We start from the raw sequence: 15296 nt of genomic DNA on the forward strand, positions 1-15296 counted from the left end.
CACTTATCCTGAGATCATATCACCTTGAAAATGCTGAAAACTCATAGCCCCCCTCCCCAGAACTAACTCTGAGAACAACAGCAAAAAAACCCTAAAACTTTAGGATAGTCCTCCCACCAACATGGGAACAGAACCACACTCTAACATAGAGTAAAAAGTCAAGAAAATGACTGGAAAAATGATTAAACAACAACAAAAATAGACTAATGATAGAAAATTACTAAGGTGACAGGGAATATCAAAACAAATTCAGAAGAAAAACAACAAAGTCAAGGCCTCAAAGAAAAGTGTGAATTGGTCTCAGACCCATAAATAATTCCTAGAGGCTCTTCAAAAAAATTTTAAAAATCAAATTAGAGAAAAGAGGAAAAATTGAGAAAAGAAATGAGAATGAGTTAAGAAAATTTTGAAAAAAAGAATCACTATCTTGGTAAAAGAGGCACCAAAAATGTTGAAGAAAATACCACATTAAAAAATAGAATAGACCAAATGGTAAAAAGAGGCACAAAAAAAAATCTACTGAAGAGAAAAACTTGAAAAGTAGAATTGACCAAATGGAAAAAAGTGATAAAAAATTCACTAAAAAACTTCTTAAAAAGAAAAATTGGCTAAATGGAAAAGAAGGTACAAAAGATCACTGAAGAAAATAATTCATTAAACATTTTCTCATTATTAGGGCAGTTAGAAGGCTAGAGATGGGACATAGAGAGGAGTTGAATATGATGGGATAATAGTTTAAAAAAATAAGATTTAGGGATAAGAAAGAGGATACAATGGGGAAGAGAAAAATGAGAGGTAGAATAAATCATCTCAATAAAGGAGACATGAAAGAGCTGTAATAGTGACAGGAAAGAAGGGGGATTTCCAGGATTAGAACACTTGAATCTTACTCTCAACAAAATAGGCTAAAAAAAAGGAAAAAATATACATATTCATTGGGGTATAGGAATCTATCTTACCCTAGGAAAGTAGAAGGGGAAGGGTATAAGAGAAGAGGGGAGATTAATAGAAGGGAGAGCAGATTGGAAGAAGCAGTAGTCAGAAGCAAGACATTTTTGAAACTGGAAAGAGTAGGATAAAGAGGCAGAAAAATAGGATGAAGGGAAATACACAGTAATCATAACTGAAAAATTTTTAGAGCGAGTTTGTCTGTTAAAGGTTCCATTTCTCAAACATATAGAAAACTGAGACAAATTTTAAAAATAACCATTTCCCAAAGGTCAAAGGATGTTTAAAGGCAGTTTTTAGACAAAGTAATCAATCTATAGTTATATGAAAAAATGGTCTTAAACATTATTAATTAGAAATACAAATTGAAACAACACTGAAGTACCACACAAGACCTATCAAATTCACAAACATGACAGACAAGGAAAATGACAAATGTTGGTGGGGATGGGGGGGCGGGGATTGAGACACTAATGCACTCTCTTGGAGGGAGTTAGTGAGTTGATTAAAATCACATAGAGGGGCCAGCTAGGTGGTGCAGTGGCTGGAGCACCAGCCCTGGAGTCAGGAGAACCTGAGTCCAAACCTGACCTCAGACACTTAATGATTACCTAGCTGTGTGACCTTGGGCAAGTCACTTAACCCCATTGCCTTGCAAAAACTAAAAAAGGAAAAAAAAATCATTTTGCAGAGCAATTTGGAACTATGCCTTAAGGACTTTAAAACCAATGGTACACTTTGATCAGTAATACTTCTACTAGGTTTGAATCCTAAAGAAATAAAAAAGAAAAAGAAAAAAGACTTATAGGTACACAGATATTCATAGCAACTCTTTTTTATGGTGGCAAACAGTTGGAAATTGAAGAGATGTCCATCAATTAGGTAATGGCTGAACAAGTTGTGTTATATAATTATGATGGAATGCTATTATCCCATAAGAAATGACAAGCAGGATGCTCTCAGAAAAATATGAAAAGACTTATATGAACTGCTACAAAGTGAAATGACTGGGAAAACATTGTACACAGTAAAGCTGTATGGTATAGTGATCAACTGTGGATGACTTAACTATTCTTAGCAATATGATGATCCAAGACAATTCCAAAGGACTTATGATAGAGTCTACACAGAGAAAAAACTGATAAAGTCTAAATGCAAGTCAAATCAGACTTTTTTACTTTATTTTTCTTATTTTTATCTGTATTTTCTTTATTTATATTTTCTTTCAATTTTTATCTGTATTTTCTTTCAATCAGAACAATATGGAAATGTATCTTGTATGACTGCACATTTATAACTCTATTGAAATGCTTGCCTTCTCAATGAAGTGAGGGGGGAAAGGAAAGAATTTAGAACTCCAAATTTTAGTTGGTTTTTTTTTGCAAGGCAATGGGGTTAAGTGGCTTGCCCAAGGACACACCAGCTAGGTAATCATTAAGTGTCTGAGGTCGGATTTGAACTCAGGTCCTCCTGACTCCAGGGCCGGTGCTCTATCCACTGCTCCACCTAACCACCCCTAGAACTCCAAATTTTGCAAAACAAATTTTTAAAATTGTTTTTACATGTAATTGGGGAAGTATAAAATAGTAAATAAATATTTCACAAGTTGTCTAGAGCAATGGTGTCAAATTCAAATAGAAATGAGAGTCACTGAACCATACATAAAGATTCCTACTGGTCCACATTGACTTAGAAAACCACTTCTTTTTTCTTTGTTCAATTGTTCTATTTTAACTTACATTTTGATATGATCCCATATGCACAAAAAATATTTATAGCAACTCTTTTGTGGTGACAAAGAACAGGAAACTAGGGAGGAACTCATCATTTGAGGAATGACTGAACAAATTATGTATCTGAATCTAATGAAATACTTGAAATCAACTGTAAGGAAAAGCCTGGAAAGATTTACATGAACTGATGCTGAGTAAAATGAGCAGAACCAGGAGAACATTGTACACATTAACAGCAACATTGTATGATGATCATCTGTGATGGACTTAGCTCTCCTCAGCAGTACAATAATCAAAGACAATTCTAAAGAACTTGTGATGGAAAATACCTTTAACATTCAGAGAATGTGACAAAAGTATACTACTTTCTTATTTAAAATTTTGTTTTATGCTTCATGTTGTTTTGTTGTTATTATTGTTTGCTCTCATAGTTTTTGTTCTGATTTTTCTTTCAAACATGACTAATATGGAAATATGTTTAACATATTTATACATGTATAACCTATACCAGATTACTTGCTGTCAAGGGGAGGGTGAGGAGAGAAAAATATGGAATTCAAAATCTTACCAAAAAAATGACTGTTAAAAACATTTTTGCATGTAGTTGAAATACTTAATCAAAAAAAAAAGAAATTGCATTGTAAGAAATGATGAAAGAGACCTGGGAAGATTTGTATGAATTGATACTGAGAGTAAAGTGAGCAGAATCATAGAACTTATGAAATAACAACATTGTAAAAACAAATGACAATGAAAAACCTAAAAAACTCAGATAAAGTAGTTTCTCATAACAAAGTGGCCAGAATTATTCACCTCTGCTGGCTAATGGCATACAATTTAGCATTTGTCAGGATACAAGTCAATGGATCACTTTCAATCCATTCCTAAAACGAAATTCCATGTTCTTAAATGTTCATAAATGTTTAGTGACTGCCCACTTCGAGGTCAAGAATTTCAACTTCTAGGCCAGATAATAGGTTTTAATATCAATGACTCCCCTACTGGCAAAAGCAATAAATTTTGACTGGTCATTATTCTTCTAATGCAAAGTTCCCCTAGGTCATTTAGTCTAATATCCATGCAGAATACAGGGAATTTAGTCTGATGGACAAAAGACAACACTGGTGTGTGTTAACTAAGTCTTAAAAAGTCTAATCACATATCTTATTCCAGTGAACTCTAAAAGATTACAAGGTTCTGGACCAGATCACTACTTTCTGCTCTTCTGTTACTGTTTTTTTTTTTTGTTAAGTGTATATCTGCAAATAAGATCTAGAAACTTTTCAGTGATGTCCTAACTCTTTACAAATCTCCATTAATAGCCACCTAAACCCTGACTCATCTTTATTTTTTAGAGTTCTTTTGAAATGCTCAGGTGACAAGTGCTGCTCTTATCTCAGGATCAGGTCTCACTCCATAATGAGAAACTATGTGACCCACATCCTTGACAGAAACTCAGCAGAACTGGAAATCATCAACTGACAGCATTTAGACCTCCAGGACTGAGCCAACCTCAATGGAAATATGTTTAACATAGTTATATGCCATAACTTTCAATCCTTCCTCATACCCTCCCAACTTCCCAACTGCAGTGAAAGAAATCCATTGCTGAAAAACAATTCTTATCACCAGACACTTTTTATCATGAGTTGCTGAAAAATTGTAGGGCTCCCCAAAAGTACCTTCTAATCTTTAAAGAAGTAGCATAAAATTATGGAAATGTGTTGTATTGAAGTCAAGAAGACCTATGTCTAAATCCTGCCAATAGCTAGCTACCTATGTTATTTAGTTTCTCTGGACCTCATTTTCCACAACTGCAATTTGAAGAGAATTTGGAGATCAGATGACTACTAAGTTCAAGCTTTAAATTTATAATTCAGAAATCTACTTCAAACCCCTCATTTTACAGGCGAGGAAACTGTAAGACTTAGACCCAGGCCCCTGAGTCCAAATCCAATACTCATTTTGCTATTTACTTGCCCTGCATATCCATTAGCAGAATTGGAATTCTCAGGTCATCTAACTCCTAATCAGTGTTCTTTCTACCATACTATACTGCTTTCCAAGTTGTTGTTATTCAATTGTGTCTAACTCTCTGTGACCTCCATTTGGGGTTTTTCTTGACAGAGATATTGGAATAAATGGTTTGACATTTCCTTCTCCAGTTTATTTTACAGATGAGGAAACTGAGGCAAAGAGGGTAAAGTGACTTGCCCTGGGTAATACAGCTGGTAAGTGTCTGAGACCGGGTTTGAACTCAGGAAGATAAATCTTACTGACTCCAGGCCCAGCACTCTATCCACTGAACTACTAAATTCACTTCCTAAGACTATTCTGAATTGGTAGGCAGGTAAATACATAAAGAAACCTGAGATCACATTATAATGTCACAAAGTGACTCAGTGGCAGACCAAAAAATGAAAACTAGGACTCCTGACTCCCTACCCACTCTTTAACACTTCTTTCCCATCATTCATTTTGGAGGTAGAAGAATGTGTCAAATGATTCTGTGAATTTATTTTTTGTGATGGAAAAAGATGGGGGTTTGGGGAAGGAAAACCACAAAACTTAGACCTCTTAAGTACCTAAAGAGATCCCAGTGAGGAGGGATTCAATCAAGATTCATCAAATCCTCTCTCTTCTGTAAAGAGAAGTCATAGGAACAAGGAAAAAATTGATGTCATACTTTTCCTTGTGTTTTGTAATTTCTCTTGAAGCATTGACATCATGTGAATCCAAGATAATGACAAAAATAACTATCTTTATATTTCTTTAAATGTCCAGAGAACCAGGGAAACTATATGTGTGTGTGGGTTTGTGTATGTGTGTATACATATATATGTACATGTATATATATACACATATATATGCATGTAAAAGAAAATAACATATATACTGTAAAGGAAAGTTTTAACGTAATCAGCAGCCACAACTCTAGAAGAACCAACTCCTGACAAAGATGTGATGAATCCATAGATGAAGAATGAGGCATGCATTTTATTTTTTTATTTTTAAAACTATTTTTATTCATATTTTGTATTTATATTACTATAGTATCTCAAGTTTTCTCCCTCCCCCAAAGAGCCATCCCATATGAAAAAAAAATAGTACTTTATAGTGAGGGGGGGGGAAGCCCAGTCTAACAGATAAATATATTAAAAAAGTCTGAAAACAGGTGTAATTTGTCCCACCTGTAGACTTTTCATTTCCATAAAGGGGTAGGTTAGTGATGAGGTATCTAGTTTAAACATGGCAAAGGTGAGAATTTTTTTGATTTGACTATGTTCTTTTGTGACAAAGATTATGTTTTTTCCCTTTGGGGAGAAGGGGAGGTAAAATGAGATGATAGGGAGGGGGGAAATATTGATAGAATTGCTTAAAAAAGAGAAGAAAATAATAAAAGAGGATCATTGAAGAATCTTAAAAATAAAAAAAAGGAAATATATAGGGAAACAGGAAAGATAGCTTGGAAAGCAGCAGGCTGAAATATTATATATATATATATATATATTTATTTTTAAAGCAAGTTGTTTATAGCAAAACTCAAGGTTTCACATACCTTTTTTAAAGAAATGTCTTCTACTCTTTTTTTCCTGTTAAATTTAAGACATTTTTAAATCTCCTGGCTCTGCAAAGAGAGAGAAAAATTAGTTAGGTATTCTCTATTTCCCATTTTCATATTATATAGATGGATGTAACAATTGATAGATGGAAACACTCAGAGCCAGTTTTGCCAACAAATGGGAATCTGTTACATATTCTAGCTATGCTAGGGGTGTGCTGATAAATATTTAACAACCAGCTTTGCTTTCAGATTATTTGTTATTGCTGTTCAGTTATTTCAGTTGTGTCTGACTCTTTATGATCCCATTCAGGGTTTTTTGGGTAAAGATATTGGAGTGGTGTGCCATTCTCTTCTCCAGTTCATTTTACAGAGGAAGAAACTGAGGTCAAAAGATTTAAGTAACTTACCCAGGGTCACACAACTAGTAAGTGTCTGAGACCAAATATGAACTCAGGTCTTCCTGACTCTAGGGCTCAACTCTCTATCCACTGTGCCACCTAGTTCCCCCTCCCCAGATGTATGCATATATCAACAGAACAATAATTAACAGAACAATAAATCTAGTCCTAAGTGTTCATGATCTCTGAGGTATAAATACAGTGAAAATTTGTCATTCTGAATGGGCTCTAGCATAGGACACTGGGTCAGATGTTCCTTCTGATAAACAGATCTCTTTAGGAAGCAGGAAAAACTATGGCGAGCAAACATCAATTCAATTTTTAAAAAATTCATGTAGACTTATTTTTACATGTATTTATAATTGTTCTTCTCACTATCTCCTCTTTGAATTAAAAAATGAAAAAAAGTTAAACTCTCACTATAAACATGCATGGTTCAGTTAAACAAATTCTCACATTAGTCAAGTACCAAAATATGTCTTTCTAAGTCCCTTGTATTTCTGACTAGAGATGAACATTGTACTTCATTTCTCTGGACTTATGACTTTTTTACATTGATCAGATTTATAAAGTCTTTCAAAGTTTTCTCTACATTTTTGTTGCATTGATGCAAATTGTTTTCCTGGTTCTATTCATCTTAAACTAAATAAGTTCCCAAATCTTCCCAATTTTTAAAAAAATTATTCCATTTTGTCATATCTTATGACACAATAATGTTGCATATGGTAGGGTTCACATACCATAACTTGTTTAACCAATCTTGGATGGGAAGATAGTTAAGTTTCCATTTTTTGGCTACTCTGAAAAGAACTGTCATAAATATCTTTGTCTATCTAGATCTTTTTCATCTTTCTTTGATGTCTTTGGTGTCTAGGCCTTGTAGTGATTATAGAAGGGTCAAAGGGTATGGAGTTTGGTAATCTTTTTGAGTTTAGTTCTAAATTACTTTCCAGAATGACTAGATGAATTTACGTCTTCAGCAATAATGTACCTATGTTCCTGTTTTCCTGAAGAACACCCCAAATTTGTCATTTTCTTCTTTTGTCTTTTTTTGACTAGTCTGATGGGCAAATTTCACTACTATCAGAGAGTGAGATGAAATCTCAAATTTGCTTTAATTTACATTTCTCTAATCATTAGTGATTTTTTTCTTATGAGTGTTGATCAAAAGGATTACTTCCTTTGAAACCGTGTATTGAAATCCTTTGACCATACCAATTTACTTTAAAAAAATCAAGTCTCATTGAACTACCCATTGTTTTCAGCAATTTACCTCACTTTTCCCAATTCCCATTTCAACTTTCTTCAATTTCTTGACCTCAGTTTTCTCTTGACTAGTGCCCAATTTTCTTACTATTACCTAGAAGGGACACCATGCCTTGGAGCATTTAACCTTTTCATCTTCGAAATTTCTCTCATGGGGTCCCCTCTTTCTGGAATGGTGGAATGAGATGAAGGAGCCTCTCCTTTGGTCCACTGTATTAGAACAGGCTGGCTCCAGTCATGCTATATTTTATTTTCCGCCTCCTCCTTCCCAGTCATACTCCCCATGCTACCGTTTCTTCCTCCTCTCTTTACAATTCTTCAGTCAATAGTAACTCAACTCTGCCATTACACTACTCCTCTAAAGTATCACTTACCATCCTTATAACTTTCTAAATCAAAATATCACTTTCTAGCCACACCTCCCTACTTTGTTCTGTTTACTGAATTAGAATATAAACTCTTTGAGTCTTGTGTTTGTATTTATATCTTCAGAGATTAGCATTGTTCTTGACACATAAGTGAATCTTTTTTTATTCCTTCATTAATGGCTCTTCATCCCTGATTGCTTTACAATGCTTTACAATTCAGGTCTCCTACTGTATATCTCTGGTTCAACTGACCTTCAGTTGGATATATAAAACACATTAACCCTAGTTTCAACTCAGGCTGGTTTATATTTTGCCTTATAGTACTTCAAAAAGCTATTAACCAGGGTGGCTAGGTGGCGCATTGGATAAAGCACTGGCCCTGGAGTCAGGAGTACCTGGGTTCAAATCTGGTCTCAGACACTTAATAATTACCTAGCTGTGTGGCCTTGGGCAAGCCACTTAACCCCATTTGCCTTGCAAAAAACCTTAAAAAAAGCTATTAAGCTCTGAACTGAGTTAAGATGATCCTCATCCTTTTCTATTCTAGATTGCTCAGGTCTAGAGTATTGAAATGAGAATTGAAATTAGAGTGGGGAAAAAATGAGCAAGTTTATAATCCCAATTAAACACTGAATAGAAATCCTGAAAAATCAAAGGAGAGATTAATAAAATTGAAAGTTAAAAAAAATGACCAAAACAACATGGAACTAATAAATAAAACTAGGAGCTGGTTTTATGAAAAGAATTCTATATAATAGATAAATGATTGCCTAATTTAATTTTTAAGAAAAGAAGTAAATCAAGTCGCTAATATCAAAAATGAAAAGGGTGAATGCACAACCAATGAAGAAGACATTAAAGCAATTATTAGGTGCAATTTTACCCAACTTTATGCTAATAAAACTGATCATCTAAGGTGAAATGGATGAATATTTACAGAAATATAAATTGCCCAGATTAGTAGAAAAGGAAATAGAATAATTAAATGACCATATCTTAGAAAAGGAAAATGAATAAGCTATAAATTAACTCCCTAGGAGAAAGTAGCATTCAAATTATCCTTTACTGCCTCAGCACAGCTTAGAATTCCAGAACCTTATAGATTATTAAATCCTCCTCTAACAGTTAAGGGGGAAGCTAAAGGCCAAAGAAGACCAGCTTAAAATTACATAGGGAAACAAGCTAATAATATAAGTATGACATCCCTAAGTCAGCTAGTAATGTACTTCCTCCTTGAATTTCCTTGAATTTATTTTGTAACTATTCTGTTTATTCTTAAATCTGCACGTCAGAATGTCAGCCCTTTTAGATAAAGAGTTTGCCTTTTGTCTGGGTGTCCTTCAAGTTTAGTGCAGCTTCAGGCTCATCATAGGCACCTGTTGATTTGTTTATAGACAGAACCAATGAAAATGGGATGTGGTAAGGGAGAGAAAGAAAAAAAAATGGATTTGGAAAGGGTGATTTTTTGGTCAAAGTAATAGGAGAGATATGAGGAAGGAAGAGAGAAAAGGCAAAGGAGATGGAATGAGGTTAGAGATAGGAGGATGTGGAAAGATTAAAAAGCAGTTTTTCATCGCAATCCTGAGCCTTTAGCAATAATATCATTATCATGTCAGAACAGATGTGTAGAAAAGTTTTTCTACTTATTACCTAACATGAAAATGGGAGAGAATTCCACTGACCTGATCAAATGTCTTGACAGATGCTGTCAGAATGTCCATATTGCTATTTAGGAATGATTTTTCAATTATTTGCACTCTACTGTACTTTTTAAAAATAGCAAAAAAAGAATCTGTGATTCTTTTCTGTGTGAGGAACTCTCTATAACTACAAATTACTAGATAAATCCTACGGAACTGACAAAGGCCATAGTAATTTCTTTACTTACCCAAGTCACACATCTAGTTGGAGGTACCATTTGAATCTGAGTATGCTTGATATCAAGCATCCATTAAATTAGGCAGAATCTAGAAGGAAAAATAGCAGGAATTAATTTTGTTCTTTCTTGATATGGAGATTCTTGTCATTGATGGGGTCTGATCTCAGGGTCAATTTTGACGTTGTTTTCTCAACCCTTCCAAAGTAATCCTTGGAGATCAGTTACATGAGTCATCCCAAAGAACCCGTTTAGGGATGTTTATTAAATAATGGATGATTAATGAATCTAGTGAAATAGTTGCATTATTTGAATACTTGCTACATATTTCCAGTGAGTTGGAATCAATTACTTTACTTTATATAATAATAATTCACAACAGTTCAAATTGAAAGGTTCAACTCTGAACAAAGAGAGGTATGAATTCTGTCAAATCAGAGGAGGGGATGCTTGGAGAGTATTTTATCTGCCTCCTTTGGATCTCATAACAATCCTATGATATATGAGAGGCAGAGGTTATTATTATTATCCCCATTTTATAGTTATATAATCTTAAGTTCAGAGAAATTAAATGATTTGACCAAATTTGCTCAATCAGTGACAGAGAAGGGATCACTCAAACCCAAGTCTTCTGACTTCCAAACTGATGATCTTTCCATTTTTTTATACTCACATCTGGGTGGGCACTCAACTCAACTGGCAACCACAGTCACTATAAGTCTTATAGACAGTCTGAATATTCTCTGCAAAGTCTTCACTTCCTTGAAGTAGAAACAGCATTGGCTTTAGAGTCGGAGGACCTGCTTCTGCTACTAGATCATCTGTAAAATAAGGTGTTTTAGACTCAATGATCCCTAAGGTTCCCTTCAGCTATGATGATGATGATGATGATGATGATAATGATAGCATTTATATTATGATTTAAGGTTTTCAAAGTGATGTTATTTCATTTGACCCACACAATAACAGCCTTTGTGAGGTAAGTACTGTTGTTATCCCCATTTTACAGATTAGAAAATTGAGATTGAGAGAGGTTAAGTGACTTGTCCAGGATCATGTAATAAATACGTAGGATAGGATTTGAATACAGATCTCCCGGATATCAAGTCCAGAGCCTATTAAAATGTAAGCAATCACTTTTTCCATTTCTCACTTTCCCTCAGTTTTTCTGTTACTCTATCCTCTTTCAAGAATTCTGTTCCCATTCATTACATCTCTGCCTAAACTATGCTTTCACTGTATTCCTGTAGGATGCTTGAAGCCCAAAGCTTAAATAAATAGTATTTTGTCTGCAGCTGAATAAGACTCAGAAAAAACTGTCAGTGCCAGCCCGCTGGGGCTGGGCAGTGGTCCTTGTAGAACTAAGATATATAGTGTACAAGTTCCCCACAGCAAACATTACCTTCCCGTGGGAAGTTAGCCAAGGACCTGGAGGACTATATAGGAAATCCCCTAGGAGAGGCACTTCCACATCTCCTGAACCCCATAGAAAATGGTTCTTTTTAGATGAATGCAGCCCTCTTCCTAACTAAAATGCCCATATTACCACCTTCCTTCATGACTTTCAATCCTTTTCAAGATCTGAATCATAGTCAAGGCCCTCTGGTCCTCACTTGGTCAATTCATTTTTCATCCACATGACTTCATTCCTCTCTTGAATTATGAGTTTCCTTCCTTCTCTTCTAACCCCAGAAATGGTGTCTTCCTTTCCCAGGGGTCCTAAAACTATAGAGTCAGCATGATTATTCACATAATGAACTGATCTTAAGCTAGTAAGACCTAAGTTCAAGCCTGCCTTTGACACATATACTAGTTATATGACCCTGGACAAATCACTGAAAGGCCCATTGTACCCAGGCAATTCTCTAAGACTATATGTGGCAGAGAATGTGCTCATCTACACTTTTTTTATCTACATTACTAGAGACACCTAAGAAAGCAACTGCTGGTAGTTCTTGAAGTCAGAAAGATCTAGGTTTAAATCTAGCCTAAGATACTTATTAACTGTGACCTTAGGCAAGTCACGTCACCTGTTTTTCCTTAACTGTAAAATAGGATGAAAAAATTGGAATTACCTTTCAGGGTGGTATAGAGTACTTAGCACCATAAGTAAATGCTTATTCCTTCCCCTTTATGTCCTCTATATTAAGAAAAGCGCAGGTCCAAGTCCATATCCTCTAGAATAATGTTTATTGTTCAATCCTTCTCAACTCTTCAAGTTCCTCTTTGGACTTTTCTTGTCAATGCTACTCTAGTGGTTTGTCATTTCTTTCTCCAGTTCATTTGACAGATGAGGAACCTGAGGCTAACAGGGTACAGTTAACAGGATCACATAGTTAGTCCATTGTCTTTATGATTCCAGACCTAGCACTCTATTCATTGTACCTAACTTGCCTCAGATTACCCCTCCTCATAATACTTCACTACCCCATATTTCTGAGAGAGCAACTGTTCCAAAACTATAACCCATCTCTTCTTTCCCCAAGCCTCTCTCTCAATGATAGCCCTCCTTTCTCTTGGGATGGATGAGAGTTGTAGCCTTCTTTAGGTGCATCTGCACCCACAAACAGACTACCCTCCACGTTTTTGCATCTACTCCATCATGCTTGCTCAATTTGTTTTGCACCAGGTGAATAGTCCTAATTATAGTTCTGTCAGGGATAAACATTTATTGAACTTGGGCTGTGTACAAAATTATGTAATTTAAAAAAAAACTCATCCCTGACCTAATATTTCCAAAGTCTTCTCCCTGATTGAACAGAATCCATATGTGGACCCTGCCAGATTAGCAAAGAGGGCAAATTCCACAGATTTCTTAGTCCTCAAGATCTCAAATTTCAAACCTACAGTCTAATAGTAGAAGTATTGTGACAGATTTCAAATCCAACTCCAGGTGCTTATTATCTGTATGATCCTATCTACCTCAGTTTTCTCAGGTAAGGAAAGTCCTAAAATTTTTAGAATGGTCCAGGACAAATCAGTGACCCTTTGTCACACCTTTCAGCACTATCCCTTCTAATCCCCTGCTCAATACACCCATGGTGACCCTAAATTGCTCAGACTCCACTATGCCACCACTTACCACCAAGCATATTGTTACAGACTTCAAGACCTCTCTTCCAAAAGCACTTTCAAGGCCTCTATTGCAGTCACTTCTTTTTTAAAAAAATTAATTTAATATTTTATTTTTCCCTTTGCATGCAAAAATAATTTTTAACATTCATCTCTTAAAATTTTTTAATTTTAAATTCTTTCCCTCCTTCTTTTCTTCCTCTCCCCACCACTGAGAAGGCAAACAATTTGATTTAAATTATATATGTGGGGGCAGCTAAGAGGAGCAGTGGATAGAGCACCCACCCTGGAGTTAGGAGTACCTGAGTTCAAATACGGCCTCAAACACTTAATAATTACCTAGTTGTGTGGCCTTGGGCAAGCCACTTAACCCCACTGCCTTGCAAAAATAAAAATAAAAATAAATAAAAATTTTAAAAATTATATATGTGTATAGCATCTCATTTCTTTTTTTATAGGGTTTTTTTTTGCAAGGCAAACAGGGTTAAGTGACTTGCCCAAGGCCACACAGCTAGGTAATTATTAAGTGTCTGAGACTGGATTTGAACCCAGGTACTCCTGACTCCAAGTCCGGTGCTTTATCCACTGCGCCACCTAGCCACCCCTAGCATTTCATTTCTAAACCAATTAACCTGCAACACTGGGATCGATAGTTTCTTTGAACAATACAGATAAACGTGAAATCTATACTAATTATTTTACTGATCTGTATCATTGAGATAATTTTATAGGGACAGTAATGTCACAGAGAAAACAACTCATTGGGAGAAGGATTAAACTGGTCTTGCATCCCAGCTCTGCCATTTCCTAGTTGTGAGAGTCTAGGTTCTGTGGCTGCTACTACCTAGCATTTAACAAATACTTTGCTAAGCATTTTACAATTATTACTCCATTGGGACCTCATTTGGATCTCATTTGGAGAGAAGTGCTATCATTTTTCCCATTTTACATATGAGAAAACCAAGGCAAACAGAGGTTAAGTGACTTGCCCAGGGTCATACAGTAATTAAATATCTATGGCTGAATTTGAATTCAGGCTTCTTGACTTCAGGTCTAGTGATCTATCAACTGCACCACCTAGATCGCTAAGTGATTTCTTTCAGGTCTTAACTCACTCATCTGTAAAGTGTGAGAACTAGACTAGTTGACTCTAGAGGTCCTTCTGAATATGCTAATATTTTATAGTATATTGCTATGGTTTTTAGTGCATTTTTTCTATGAATAAATAGAAACCAGAAAGGGGGATTCAAAAATAGGGCTATAGTTACACTAGGACTCCAGTACGGGGCACTGTTCCATTTGGACATACCATGCCCAGGCTCCAGTTTTTAAGCCATCTGCCTCATGTCCCCCAATTATTTATACTTTTATGTATCTCCTATTTTGTTTGAAATTCCTTCTCCTAACCCTGATGTAGAAGCTCAAGGGCAATTAATGATAATTCCATATGTGGAGCATCTCTCTGCCTTCCACTGAATGAGAAGTTTGATGATATTTTTGGAAAATAAATTTCTTTTTTTTATTTTGAATAGTGTTTTTTTTTTGCAATTACATGTAAAGACAATTTTTATCATTCATTTTTAATAAAATTTTGAGTTCCATTTTTCCCTCCCCCCCCTAAAATGTTAAAGCAATCGATAAAGGTTATATATGTGCAATCATGTAGAATATATCTTCATATTAGTCATTTGTAAAGAAGAAATAGAACAAAAGAAAAAAACATGAAAAAATAAAGCAAAAGTAGCATGCTTTGATCTTCATTCAGCTGATCATCACACAAAATTGCTATTACTGTATACAATGTTCTGGTTCTGCTCATTTCCTTTTGCATCAGTTCATGTAAGTCTTTCCAGATTCGGAAGAGAAATCTCTAAGTCAAACAGGAGAAGGGACTGAAATCTTTTTTATTTAATGCCTAGATTCAATTTAGCAGATGTGGATTCAGTTGAGGGATAAAGCACTATATTAAGTATTAGAAGAGAAAAAAAAAGTTTAGAAAAGACAGGAGTTCTACCCTTATATAATCTATAATTTGGGGTATGTATAAGGAATTCCTGGTGAGGAAATTTT

At 35.1% G+C, this 15296-nt stretch overlaps 1 long non-coding RNA gene across 1 annotated transcript; it reads right to left on the bottom strand.

The window, feature by feature from the left end:
• Positions 1-6238: 6238 nt before the first annotated feature.
• On the bottom strand, positions 6239-10963 carry LOC141489666 (uncharacterized). The gene is made up of 3 exons (XR_012468966.1): positions 10828-10963; positions 10167-10245; positions 6239-6309 (listed from the first exon to the last, which is right to left on the bottom strand). It is a non-coding gene; the product is annotated as an uncharacterized LOC141489666 (long non-coding RNA).
• Positions 10964-15296: the final 4333 nt, after the last annotated feature.

Source organism: Macrotis lagotis, chromosome 5 (genome assembly GCF_037893015.1).
Source record: "Macrotis lagotis isolate mMagLag1 chromosome 5, bilby.v1.9.chrom.fasta, whole genome shotgun sequence".
In the NCBI taxonomy this organism is placed as follows: domain Eukaryota; kingdom Metazoa; phylum Chordata; class Mammalia; order Peramelemorphia; family Peramelidae; genus Macrotis; species Macrotis lagotis.